The sequence below is a fragment of the Nomascus leucogenys genome, chromosome 18 (genome assembly GCF_006542625.1).
Source record: "Nomascus leucogenys isolate Asia chromosome 18, Asia_NLE_v1, whole genome shotgun sequence".
Taxonomy (NCBI): domain Eukaryota; kingdom Metazoa; phylum Chordata; class Mammalia; order Primates; family Hylobatidae; genus Nomascus; species Nomascus leucogenys.
Window position 1 is genome coordinate 42,461,611 of NC_044398.1, and position 15,283 is coordinate 42,476,893.

Here is a 15,283-nt window from a genome sequence, read left to right on the forward strand (position 1 = left end):
TTGAAGTAAGGAAGAGACACTCCATTGATTGGCCAGATCCCAAGATGCTAGCATGACAGTGAAAGTGGGCTTGGAAGGGGAAAAGAAGGAACCTACAGCCCTATTTCTGCCCTGGGGGGTATAAGAGAGTTGAAGGAATTAGGGGAAGAGGAGTGTGCTCTGGGGGGTCACCTCCCTTGAAGGGAGAAGAGAGCCTTCGAGATGGTGAGTCCCCTTCTACTTGTGTATTTTGTATGGAAAAGACATTTCTACACCTTAGTTTCTTTGAATTCCAGGTATTGGAAACAGAAATGGCAAAAACATGTATGTTTTACTACTTCAGATCTACTGAAAATCAGATTTCTTGACAAGCTAGGATGGGGCTGTCAGTGAGGGGTCCTTCCTGTAATATCAACTTCTGGGTGCCGAGTAGCTACAGAGGAACACAATGGGCAAAGAGAAAGAGTCTGTGCATTCTTGTAATCATCAACCAATAGTGGAAATGGCAGAGTGACAGAGTAAAGTAGGGAGGAAGAGGGGAGAAGTGGCCAGCAGGCACAGTGCTGGGGGAGCAGACAGTGAATGGCACAGTGGGGAGGGCTGGGGGAGAGCAGTGGGGGAGTCTGAGAAGGCTCCTTGTGAACATATTTTGAGCCTTGGAAGATGAGGTAGGTGGGACGCACAGGAAGGAGAGGAACAGCATAACAGCATTCCCACCAGGGAACCTTGTTTTGAGACGGTACTGAAGTTGATGCCCACAGTCCCTGTGCTGTTGCTTGGCCAGTATGGAGGACTGTCTTGAATGGCGTATGAAAATGAGGTGAAAGATATCATGGAAAGCACCTGCCTGGGGTGGCTATAACACCTTGCTGCCCTGTTTACCAATCTGTTAAATGGGAGAAATAATCCCTGTTTTACAGAAATGTCAGGAGGATTAAAAGTGGTAGTGTATGTCAAGGATCCAGCCCACTGCTTGGCATAAAATAGATGTCCTGTGAACAGTCACTTCTTACTAATTAAAAAGGGAAGATGATGGGTCTTTGGGGCTTCTTTCATATACATTTAAATGGGCATTCAAAAGGATCTCGGAGCCCCTCTTGGATACAATAGAATGCCTCCATTGCATGCACCCTAACAGGCAGGAGAAGACTCTACTGGGCACCCTGTAAGGAACCAACTTCTATTCTTCCTGCTGTTGCTTGCAGTAGGGAGGTCTGGGACCTGATGATTAGGGGCAGACAAGCAGGGGCTGAGACCCCAAGTCACCCATGCTGATGGCCTCTGCCCTGCTGCATGTGTGTATTCACGCATGAGTGTGTGTGCCTGTCCACATGTGTGTATCTGTGTTCAGGTGTATAAGCAATCACACAAAGGAGGAAGAGAAATGAATCAAAGGACTCTACTACAGAATTCCACCAAGCCACCATGACAATCAAAAAAACGGAAAAATTTAAAGAATTTATAAAATAACTAGAAAACAATTAATAACATAACAGGAACAAAACCTTACATATCAATGTAAACCTTGATTGTAAAAGGATTAAATGTTCATTTAAAATATACAGACTGGCTTAATAAATTTTAAAACATTTTCCAGCTATACGCTGCTTACAAGAAACTCATATTGTCTGTAAAGGAGTGGAAAAAGATATTCCACGCAAATAGAAACTAAACTCAAAAAGTAGAAGCTACACTTATATCAGGTATATCAGACTTTAAGTCAAAAACAGTTAAAAAAAAAGGCTAAAGGATTACTATATAATAATAAAGGGGTCAATTCATTAAGAAGCTATGACAATTATAAATATATATTTATAAAATGCTGGATCACCTAGATTTATAAAAGCAATATTTAGTCAGAAACAGAGAGATAAGCAGCAATACAATAATACTAGGGAAATTCAATATGCCATTCAGAGCATTAGACAAATTATCTAGACAGAAAATAAACAAACATTGGACTAAAATTGGACTTTAGACCAAATGACTTAACAGATATTTACAGAACATTCTACTCAACAACTGCAGAATATACATTCTTCTCATCAGCACATGAATTATTATCCAAGATAGACCATATTTTAGGCCACAAAATAAGTCTCAACAAATTTTAAAATACTGAAATTAGATTAAGTATCTTCTGAGACCACACTGGAGTAAAACTAGAAATCAATACCAAGGGAAACTCTGGAAACTATACAAATAAATGAAATTTAAATAACATGAATGACCATGAAGTCAACAGAAAAATTAAGATGAAAATTTATAAAATGAATTCTAAACTTGGAGGCAAAAAGATAACCTTCATGAAAACACATAAAAGTAAAAAACCCATTGGTAAAGCAAACACACAAATGAGGAAGAGCAAGGACTCATGGTAACATAACAAAACACTAACAAAGAACAATGACAAAGTAAGATAAAAAGTAAGAAATAAAGAATATATAAAATAATTAATATAACAGAAACAATACCTTAGATATCAAAGACAACCTTGTGTGTAAATGAATTATTCACTTAAAATAATAGACTGTGAATGAATTTAGAAAACATGGTCTGACTACATGCTGCCTACAAGAAATTCACTTCACCTATTAAGACACATATAGACAAGAAAGTAAAAGCATGAAAAAAGATATTTCATGCAACGAGAAACTAAACATAAGCAGAAGTAGCTGTACTTATATCACATAAACCAGAATTTAAATTAGAAAAAGAAAAGAAACTCATTAAATAATAATAAAGTGACCAATCCAGCAACAGAATATAACAGTTCTAAATACATATATTAACCAAACACTGGAATACCAAGATTCATAAAGCATATATTACTACATCTAAAGAGAGGGATAGACTATAGACTGCAATACAACAATTGTGGGAGACTTCAACACCCCACCTCAGCATGAAAAAGATTATTGAAACAGTAAATCAAAAAACAAACACTGGATTTAAACTGGAATTTAGACCAAATGATTTTAATAGACATTTACAAAACGTTTTATCCAACAACAGCAGAATAAGCATTCTTTTTATTAGCACATTCTCCATAACAGACTACAAATGTCAACGTTTAAAAAAAATAGGCTACAAATGGGCCGGGCATGGTGGTTCACACCTGTAATCTCAGCACTTTGGGAGGCCGAGGCGGGTGGATCACGAGGTCAGGAGATCGAGACCATCCTGGCCAACACGTTGAAACCCCATCTCTACCAAAAATACAAAAAATTAGCCGGACATGGTGGCATGTGCCTGTAGTCCCAGCTACTCAGGAGGCTGAGGCAGGAGAATCACTTGAACCCAGGCGGCGGAGTTTGCAGTGAGCTGAGATTATGCCACTGTGCTCCAGCCTAGGCAACAACGCGAGACTCCGTCTCAAAAAAAAAAAAAAAAAAAAAAAGGCTACAAATGACAACAACAACAAAATTAAAAAATTGTAGCAAATATCTCAAGCCACCCTAAAATACAACTAAAAATCAACACCAAGAGAAACTTTGGAAACTATATGAATCCATGAAAATTAAATAACACAATCCCAAATGACCACTGGGTCAATTAACAGTTAAGATGGACATTTTTTAGAGTATTGAAAGAAATAAAGAAAACACAACATATCAAAGTCTATAGTATACAGCAAAAGCATTAAGAACAGATAGGCGATAGCAACAAACATCTAGATCAGAAACCAGAAAGATTTCAAATCAACAATCTAACAATGCACTTCAAGGAAGTGAAAAAAAGTGAACACACCAAACCCAAAATTTGCAGAATGAAAGAAATAATGGAGATTGGAGAAGAACTAAAGAGAGACTAAAGAAAGAAATACAAGGCATCGATGAAATGATAAGTATGTTATTCAAAAATATAAGCAATATTGATAAACTGCTAGCTTGACTGACCAAGAAAAGAGATAAGAACCAAATCAGCAAAATAAAAAAAAATAGAAATTATAATTGCTATCACAGAAATACCAAAGATAATCAAAGAATATTATAAATGTTAACAAACGGGAAAATCTAGAGGAAATGATTGAATTTCCATAAACACACAACCTATCCAGATTGAATCAGAAGTAGAAAAACTGAACCAATCAATGAGTAATGAGATTGAGTCAGTAATAAAATGTCTCCCAGCAAAAAAAGAAATAAGATCAGATTGATTAACTACTGAATTCTTCCAAGTTTATAAAAAAAGAATGAACACCAATCCTCCTCAAACTATTTCAAAAACACATAAAAGAATGCTTTACTCATTCTGACAGGCTCTAAAACCAAACCAGACAAGGATCCAAAAACAACAGGCCAATATCTGTAATAAACATTGATGCAACAATCCTTAATAAAATGCTAAGAAACCAAATACAACAACACATCAAAAGGTAATACACCACAATCAAGTGAAATTTGTACCAAAAATGCAAGGATGGTCACATACACATATCAATACACTAAATAAATTGCCTCAGTAGAATGTAGGACAAAACCCATATAACTATGTCAATAGATGTAGAAGAAGCAATTGAAAACATTCAACATCTGTTAATATTAAATCTCCCCCAACAAACTAGGCATAGAAAGATCATTCTCCAAAATTATAAAGGTCATATGTGACAAACCCAAAGCTAACAATATACTGAACAGACAAAAGCTGAAAGCTTTTCTCTAGGACCTAGAACTATACAAGAATATTCACTTTCACAAATCTTATTGAACATGAAAGTCCTAATCAGTAATCTGGCAAGAGAAAAAAATAACAGACATCCAAATTGACTTGCAGAAGGAAGTCAAAGTGTCCACTTTGCAGATGACATAATCTTATATATAGAAAAACCTAAAAAGACTGCAACAAAAGACTGTAAGAACTCATAAACAAGGCCAGGTGCTGTGGCTCACGCCTGTACTCCCAGCACTTTGGGGTGCTGAGGCAGATGGATCACCTGAGGCCAGGAGTTCGAGAACAGCCTGGCCAACATGGTGAGACCCTGTGTCTACTAAAAATGCAAAAATTAGCCCAGCATGTTGGCACGTGCCTGTAGTCCCAGCTGGTTGGGAGGCTGAGGCAGGAGAATCGCTTGAACCCAGGAGACAGAGGTTGCAATGAGCTGAGATCATGCCATTGCACTCCAGCCTGGGCAAAAGAGCAAGACTCCATCTAAAACAACAGCAACAACAACAACAACAACAACAACAACAAAAAGAGAAAATAAACAAAAAAAAAACAGAAAAGAAAATAATAGAACTCATAAACAAATTCAGCAACTTTGGAGAATACAAAATCAACATACAAAAATCAGTAGTGCTTCTCTACATTGATAATAAATAGTCAAAAAATGAAGCAAGAAGGCAATCCTGTTTATGATAGCTATATAAATTACCCAGGAGTAAATTTAATCAAAGACATGAAAAATCTTTACAAAGAAAACTAAAGAATATTGATGAAAGAAATTGAAGAGGACACAAACAAATGTAAAGAAATCTCATGCTCATGGATAGAAAGAATTATTATCATTAAAATGACTACATTGTCCAAAGAAATCTAGAGTCAATGCAGTTGCTATCAAAATAACATCATTTTTACAGAAATAAAGAAACAGATCTAACATTTGTATGAAACCAAAAAAAAGAACCATAATAGTGAAAGTAATCAAAAACAAATGGAACAAAATAGAGAATCCAGCAATACACATATGTTTGTATAGCCTATTGATTTTCAACAAAAGAAGCTAGAACGTGTACTGAGGAAAGTATACCCTTTTCAATAAATGGTGCTGGGAAAACTGAATATCCATATGCCAAAGAATGAAACTATACCTCTCACCATACATAAAAGTCAACCCAAGATGGATTAATGACTTAAACATAAGACCTAAAAGTATAAAACTACCAGAAGAAAACATTTAAAAAAAATCAGAACTTTGGTCTAGGCAAAGAGTTTATGGCCAAGACCTCACAGCCACAGCCAACTAAAAGCAAAATAGACAAAATGAAATATAATAAATGAAAAAGCTTCTGCACAGCAAAAGAAACAATCAAAACAGTGAAGAGACAAACTGTTGCATAGGAGAATATATTGCAAAGTATTCAACTGACAACCAATATTTAGAATATATAAGGAACTCGAATATCTCAACAATAAAAAAAGATCTCATTAAAAGGGGGTCAAAGGACATTAATGGATATTTCTCAAATGATGACACACTAATGGAAAACAGGTCCACGAAAAAATGCTTAATATCCTCTGGGAAATCCAAATCAAAAGCACAATGAGACGTCATCTTACCCTGTTAGAATGACTAAGATTAAAAAGACAAAAAATAATACATGCTGTTGAGAATATGAAGAAAAATAATGCTTATACACTCTTGGTGGGAATGTAAATTATTAAAACCACTATAGAAAACAGTATAGATACTTCTCCAAAAAGTAAAAATAGAACTTTCAGATCATTTAGGAAACCCACTACTGGGTAATTTACACAAAGGAAATTAAATCAGTGTATCGAAGGGATACATGCACTCACATGTGTATCACAGCATTATTCAAAAAAGCAAAGACACAAAATCAACCGGTGTGTCTTCAATGAGCCATGGATACAGAAAATGTGGTTCAGGCACACAATGGAATAATACTATTTGGCCATAAGAAATAATGAAATTATGTCATTTGCAGCAACATGGGTGCAACTGGAGGTGACTATGTTGAGTGAAATAAGCCAGGCACAGGAATTCAAATATCACATATTCTCAACTCATACATAAGAGCTAAAAACTTGATCTCATAGAGATAGAGGATAGAATGATAGATACCAGAAGTGGGGAAGGGTGGGAGGGAGAAATAAAGAGAGGCTGACAAATGGGTAAAAACACACTTACATGGAAAAAAGTAAGTTTTAATGCCCAGTAGAAGGCTAGGGTGACTTGTATTGACAATATATTGTATATTTCAAAGTAGCTAAAAGAGAGGTCTTGAAATGTTCTCATCACATAGAAATGATATATATTCAAAATGATATCCTATATACCTTGACTTGATCATTACACATTCTATGCATGTAACAAATACTCACATGTATCCCATACATATGTAAAACGTTATGTGTCAATAAAAGAAAAACAAAAAATACAAAGTTTAAATCTAAGCAACTTTAAAATAAATAGACTAAAATATCCCATAATAAACATTTTCATATTGTTAATTTGCTTTAATGCCCCATTCCCTCTGGCAACTAATGAATAAACACAAGATTCCAACCTTCTTTATCATTGGCTGTTTTCTTTCTAGACCGTGGTATACATTTATATATGATGAATGCATTCATTATTAAGAAAGAGCGAAAGAAAATTTAAGTTTCTTGAGATTCAGTCATCTCAAATGACTATCCACCAATTAACCTACTAATCTCAGAATCCGCCCCATGAATGTTTTCCTAATAAAATTACTACCATAAAGCCAGCATATGAAGATGCATTTAAGCTAGACTTCTGTTGCCTTATGAGTCAATTTTTAAAAAAAAAACACCTTTTTTAAAAAAAATCTGTGTCATAGTATTGACTTGTAGTGCATTGGGCAGCAAGCCTCTATTGCTTGGTAATAATTTGAGCCACGATTTGAGGCAAAATATGCATTTATTTTTATAAAATAAAGATTATAATCTGTAATTTTATATTATACTTTAAAATTATCTGCTGTTATTGTGAAAATTTTACAATTATTTGAAATGAACTCAGTGACTGCATAATATTAAATCAAAAGAATGCCATAAATTTACCATTTTTCTACTGGACATTGAGTTTTCTGCCATTTAAATTTATATTTAATTGTGTCATGATTTCATAAAAATTTCTTTGCCTCACCAGATTGTAAAATTTGTGTTGTTTTTGGTCACTGTTACATTCTTATTTCAGAGCAGTACCTGCTAGGCCTGATGGATGATCTGATAGAAAACTGGCTTCAGCAAGGAGCTTCCTTCCACAGGTGACCTTGGTTCTGCAGTGATAACAGCTCCTATTGCATAGGGCAATAAAATTATTCAGAAAAAGCAGGGATATGACATCTACATTTTCCTTGCTTGAAATGGGTTGCCCAATCAGTACTGGGATTTATCTTTTTCTTCTCCATTTAATTTATAATCTATTCCACCTTTCTCTTTCCTGTCCTACCAATCACTGCTCTGTTTGAGGACAGTTGCAGGAAATTTTCTACCAGTGTGTTTGCTATAATTTTATTCTACAATTCTGCGAAAATGTGCAACCTCCCAACTCTCAATCAGCATCCCTTCCCTTTCTCAGTTCTTGTTCTGATTCTTTCAAGTTTTTTGAAAGTGTCAGAGAAGAAATAGTTGAACTAATATGCAAAATGACTTTCGATTTACCAACATAGGAAGAATACACATTTGTGACCCCAAACATGGGTGAAGTTGGCCCTCTCATCCATGGGTTCCACAATCCTGGATTCAAACAACTGTGAATCAAAAATGTTTTATAAAAAGTACCTATAATAAACATGTACACATTTTTTTCTTGTCATTATTCCCTAATCAATACAGTATAACAACTATTTAGATAGCATTTACATTGTATTAGGTAGTATAAGTGATCTAGTGATTAAACTACATGAGAGAATGTGTAGAGCATAGATTATATGTAAATACCATGCTATTTTATATAAGGGACTTTTGCCTGCATGGATTTTTGTATCGGAAATGAGTCCTGGAATCAAGTTCCCAGGAATACTAAGGAACTACTCTATATAATAAAATGTGAACAAATAGCATTCAAAAAAAACTCTAGCCATTTTCTACAATAATTTGTTAAAATGAATAACAGACTCAAGTCTTTCCTTGGCCCATATGGCTTGGGTGGCACCCCCTGAGATGCAGCTTCCGTCTAGAAAGATGCACATTAAGATCACTGTGTGCAATTGAGGGGTACAGTCATATGATGGCTCCCAACTGAGAACAGAACACATTCTTTCTTTTTCACATTTCTATGGCCTGAGATTGTCATCTTGAGAGGCATGCCATCTTGCCACAGGAAAGAGGTTCCTAGCAGGCTCTGTCAAACATCTGTTTTCATGTATTTACTATGTACCTACAGTTGCAGATCATGGAAAATTTGAGAATTTATCAAATTTTTTTTTCATTTTGAAAAATTTCTCTTCTAGTTTGAGAAGACACAATGCTAATACTAAAAATGAAAGAGGGGTTATCACTACTGATCTCACTAAGACTTAAAGCATGAAAAAGAATATTATGAACAACTTTATGCCCACAGATTTGATAACCTAAATAAAATAGCAAAACTCCTTAGAAGAAATAACCTATCAGAACTCACACAAAAAGAGATAATTTGAATAGCAATTATATTTATTAAAGAAATTTTGGCTGGGCACAGTGGCTCACACCTGTAATCCCAGCACTTTGGGAGGCCGAGGCGAGCAGATCACCAGGTCAGGAGATCGAGACCATCCTGGCTAACATGGTGAAACCCCGTCTCTACTAAAAATACAAAAAATTAGCCAGACGTGGTGGCGGGTGCCTGTGGTCCCAGCTACTCAAGAGGCTGAGGCAGGGGAATGGCACAAACCCAGGAGGCGGAGCTTGCAGTGAGCGGAGATCACGCCACCACACTCCAGCCTTGGCGACAGAGCCAGACTCTAACTCAAAAAAAAAAGAAAAAAGAAATTTTGAGTCAATAATCAATAACCTTACCAAACAGAAAGTACTAAGTCCAGACAAGATTACTAATAAATTCTACCAATCATTTAAGGAAGAAATTATAACAATTCTCTACAGTCTGCTCCAGAAAATAGAAGCAGAGTGAATACTTCTAAACTCACACTATGAGGCCAATATCATCATGATACAAAATCCAGACCAAGACATTACAAGAAAAACAGCCACAGAATAACTCACATAAACATAGATGTAAAAAGTTTCAATATAATATTAGAAAATGAAATTCAAAAATATATAAAAAGAATTATACACCAAAATCCAGTGAGAATTATCACATGCATTCGAGGTTGGTTCACCATTTGAAAATAAATTAATTGGCCTGGCGCAGTGGCTCATGCCTGTAATCCCAGCACTTTGGGAGGCCGAGGTGGGCAGATCACGAGGTCAAGAGATCAAGACCATCCTGGCTAACACAGTGAAATCCCATCTCTACTAAAAATACAAAAAAAAAAAAAGAAATTAGCCAGGCATGGTGGCAGGCACCTGTAGTCCCTGCTACTTGAGAGGCTGAGGCAGGAGAATGGCATGAACCCAGGAAGCAGAGCTTGTAGTGAGCCAAGATCACACCATTGCACTCCAGCCTGGGCAACAGAGCAAGACTGTCTCAAAAAACAAATTAATTAGTTCATTATATTAATAATCTAAAGAAAAATCATATAGCCACATCAATGTCAAAAAAGCATTTGACAAAATCCAAAACTGATTCATGATAAAAACTCTCCATAAACTGAGAATAAAGGGAAACTTTCTCAATTTGATAAAGAATATCTACAAAACAACTTGCATTTAATCTCATACTGAATGCTGAAATACTAGATACTTTCCTGCTAAGATCGAGAGCAAGCCAAAGATGCCTCATCTCAACATCCCCATACAATCTTATACTATAAACTCTAGCTAATGGAGTAAGAAGATTAAAAGTTCATAGACTGGGAGAGAAAAAAGAAAATCTCCTTGTTCACAGACGACCTGATTGCCATGACACAAAAATCCCAAAGCATAACAAAACAAAATAAACCTCTTAGAATAACCAATTATAATGAGCAATTATAGCAACTTTGATGGATACAAGATTATTATACAAATGTCAATTGCTTTTCTCTGTATCAATAATAATTAGAACCTAAAATTAAAAACACAATGGCATTTACACTAGTAACAAACAAATAAAATAGGTACAAATCTAACAAAATAAGTATGAGATCTATATAAAAAACTATAAAATTTTGATTAAAAATTAAATATCTACATTAATAGAGTGATCATTCACATTCATAAATAGGTTCAACAGTGTTAGAATATCTTTACTTCCATACTTCATGCATATTCAATGCAATCCCAATCAAAATTCTATCAAGTTAGACTGTGAATACTGACAAACTAATTTTATTGTTATTATGGAAAAGGAAAAGATGCAGAATAGCCAAAATATTGAAGAAGAACATAGTTGTGGTAACAATGCTACCCAACTTTAAGAATTACTATTAAGCTACAGTAATAAAAAAATGTGGTACTGACAAAAGAATAGAGAAATAGATTAATGAAACAAAATAGCTCAGAAGTTGACCCAAAAAAATATATTCAACTTCTCTTTGATAAAAGAGCAAAGGTAATTCAATTGAGAAAAGATAATTTTTTTTATTTTTTTGAGACGGACTTTTGCTCTGTCGTCCAGGCTCGAGTGCAGTGGTACCATCTTGGCTCATTGCAAGCTCCGCCTCCTGAATTCATGCCATTCTACTGCCTCAGCCTCAGCTCCTGTAGCTGGGACTACGGGAGCCTGCCACCATGCCTGACTAATTTTTTTGTATTTTTAGTAGAGATGGGGTTTAACCGTATTAGCCAGGATAGTCTCGATCTCCTGACCTCGTGATCCACCCACCTCGGCCTCCCAAAGTGCTGGGATTACAGGCGTGAGCCACCACGCCCAGCCCCGAGAAAAGATAATTTTTCAACAAACAATACTGGAAAAACTGGACATTCCCATGCAAAAAGAAGAAAAAAAACCTAGACACAGACCTCACAACTTTCACAAAAATTAAACCAAAATAGATCACAGACCTATGTAAAATGCAAAACTACAAAACTCCTAGAACATAGGGCAGAATCTGAATTACATTGGGATTGGCTTCTTTAATATATCAAAAGAATTATCCATGAAAGAAAAAATTATACATTGAACTACATGAAAAATAAAACTGCACTACAAAAGACACTATTCAAATAGGACAATTCACAGAGTGAGAGAAAATATTAGCAAAACACGTATTTGATAAAGAACAAAATTATATGGAGATTTCTCAAAATATTAATAATAGAACTACCATATGACCCTGAAATACTCCTACTGAGTATATGGCCAAATAAATTGAAGAGATGTAATAAATGGATAAGTGGATAAACAAAACATGCTATGTCTACCCAGTGGAATACTATTCAGCTATAAAAAGAAATAAAATCTTGTCATTTGAGGCAACATAGTTGAATCTGAGGGACATAGGATTAAATAAAATAAGCCAGAGGCAGAGAGACAAATACCTTGATTTTACTTATATCTGAAATCTACAAAATCTACTAAAGTGAATTGCACAGAAGTAAAGAGTAGAATGGCAGTTACCAGTGGTTGTGGGGAAGGGGGAAGATAAGAAGAGATTGGCCAATGGGTACAAAGTTATAGTTAGATAGGAAGAATAAGTTCTTGTGTCTATTTCATATCAGGGTGACTATAGATAATAACAATGTATTGTGTATTTCAAATTACCTAGAAAAAAGAATCTTGAAAGTTACCACCAAAAAGAAATGATAAAGGTTTGAGGTGATGAACATGCTAGCTACCCTGATTTTATTATTATACAATTTACATGTATTTGGAAACATTACACTGTATCTCATAAACATGTGCAATTTTATGATTAAAAGTCAACTAAATGAATGAATGAGTGAATAAATAAATAAATAAATAAATAAGTCTACCAATGACAAAAATAATCCCAAAATTATTGAGCCTGTGCTCTGTGTTCCTTATGGCATACATTTTTCAGTTAGCCACTACATTTTTAACTGTATTTTATCTTTGTCTTTGCCTTCATGTTTTCCTTGTTCAGAGCTTGAGGGTCAAAAAGACCTGTATTAATGTTATGCTTATATGCTCACTCTCACCACTCCTATTCAACATAGTAATGGAAGTCCTAGCCAGAGCATTTAGGCAAGGCAGAGAAATTAAAGGCATCCAAATAGGAAGAAAGGAAGTCAAATTATGTTTGCTGATGATATGATTCTATACCTAGAAAACTTGAAGGATTCTTCCAAAAGACTCTTAGACATGATAAGTGACTTCAGTAATATGTCAAGATACAAAACGAATGTGAAATATTCAGTAGGTTTTATATACCCTAATAAAATATAAGCTGATAAGCAAATCAAGAATGCAATCAAATTTAAAATAGCCACACATACAAAATTAAATACCTAAAAATATATCTAACCAAGGAGGTGAAAGATCTCTACAAGATAAACAACAACAAAAAAAAGATGAAAGAAATTGCAGATGAAAGGGGGAAAACATTTCATGCTCATGAATTGGAAGAAACAATATTATTAAAATTTCCATACTACCCAAAGAAATCTGCAGACACAACACAATTCTGTCAAATTACCAACGCCATTTTCAGAAATTTTTTACAAAAGCAATCTTAATATTTATCTGGAATCAAAAAAGAGCCTGAATAGCCAAAGCAATATTAAGCAAAAAGAACAAAGCCAGAGACATCATATTACCTGACTTCAAAATATAGTACAAAGCTATATTAAACAAAACAGCATGGTGCTGGTAAAAACAATGGACACATATATCACTGGAACAGAATGGACAGCCCAGAAATATATCCACACATCGGCAACCAACTGGTCTTTTCAATAGTCAAAAAATATACAATAGGGAAAAGACACCCTATTCAATAAATGGTGCTGGGATAACTGGCTAGCCATATGCAGAAAAAGAAAACTGGACCTATAACTCTCACTGTATACAAAAATTAACACAACATTGATGATACTTAAATATAAAACCTCAAAAAACAAAAATCCTAGAAGATAACCTAGAAAAATTTCTTCTAGACATCGGCATAGGAAATGAACTTATGACTAAGACTTCAAAAGCAAATCCAACAAAAACAAAAACTGACAATTGGAATTCTGCACAGCAAGAGAAACAGTCAACAGGGTAAACACATAACCTGCAGAATGGGGGAAAATATTTACAAACTATGCATCCAACAAAGGACTAATATCTAGAATCTTTAAGGAACTTAAATCAACAGAATAACAAATAACTCCAGTAAAGTGGTCAAAGGACATAAATAAACACTTCTTAAAAAGAAGACATACAAGCAGCTAACAAACATAAAAAATGCTCGACATTGCTAATCAACAGAGAAATGTGAATTAAGGCAACAATGAGATACCATCTCACACCAGTCAGAATGACTATTATTAAAAAGTAAAAAAATCCCAACCAAGCAAAAACAAAAAACCAAAATGGATATTGGCAGGGATGTGGAGAAAAGCCAAAGGAAAAAAAAATATATATATATATATATTCTAGCAAAAAGTCACCTGAACTTCTATGTTTATTTCAACACTATTAGTGCAGCCGGAGGCCATTATTCTGAGTGAATTAATGCAGAAGCAGAAAATCAAATATCAAATGTTATCACTTATAAGTAGGAGCTAAACAATAAATATACGCAGACATAATGATGGAAACAATAGACACTGGGGACTCTGAAAGGTCAAATGGAAAGACAAATTTAACATTATGTTGAAAAACTAGCTCTTAGGTACTATGTTCACTATTTGGGTAATGAGGTTAATAGAAGCCCAAATCTCAGCATGTTACCTTGCCTCTTCCCCTTCCTTTATTATTCCTTGAAATGGATAAGAAATGTATTTGGTTTTCACGATTCATGACAGGCTTCTGAAAGTCAGAACAACCTTAACACCTGTTGACATGCTTGTATTTTAAAGAGCTTTACTGGCATATATTTTATATGACATAGTAATCACATGTTTGAAGTGTAACTTTTCTAGCTTTTTAGTAAGTTTAAAATTATGCAATCAGTTACAATATAACTTTAAAATATTTCCATCTTTTTAAAGAAAAATGAATTCTATTTTCACTCTCTTTCCTTTAGCATGACAGATTCAGACAAAAATTAGTAAATTTTACATCTCTATACATGAGCCTATTATAAAGATTTATAATAAATGGAATAATAAATGATGTGGTCATTTGGGTCTTTTTTTTAACATAGCTTAATATTTTTGTTACATTCCTGTCGAAGCATGCATCATTATGTAATTCTCCTTATGAAGTGGTAATGTTTGCAGAGATAATGTATTATTTTTCTTTTACAATTTGATAGATATTAGGTTGTATCTACTTGCACATTTTATAAATCTTGCTTCTCTGAGAATTCATATAAAAATATTTTTATTGCTGTAGAAATTTCCTTTTACATACATACATGAGAGTAAAATTTAAGTTTTGTATGTTGATTATATGTTCAAA

The 15,283-nt window shown here is 34.4% G+C and overlaps 1 protein-coding gene across 1 annotated transcript in view; it reads right to left on the reverse strand.

Annotated features, from left to right (window-relative positions):
- Nucleotides 1-15,283, reverse strand: part of LOC100582370 (RUN and FYVE domain-containing protein 2-like) — a 124,849-nt gene that overhangs the window by 5,748 nt on the left and 103,818 nt on the right. The window contains exon 13 of the mRNA XM_030797763.1: nt 7,891-7,982. The gene's annotated coding sequence lies outside the window, so the exon portion shown is untranslated. The remainder of the gene's footprint in view (nt 1-7,890; nt 7,983-15,283) is intronic.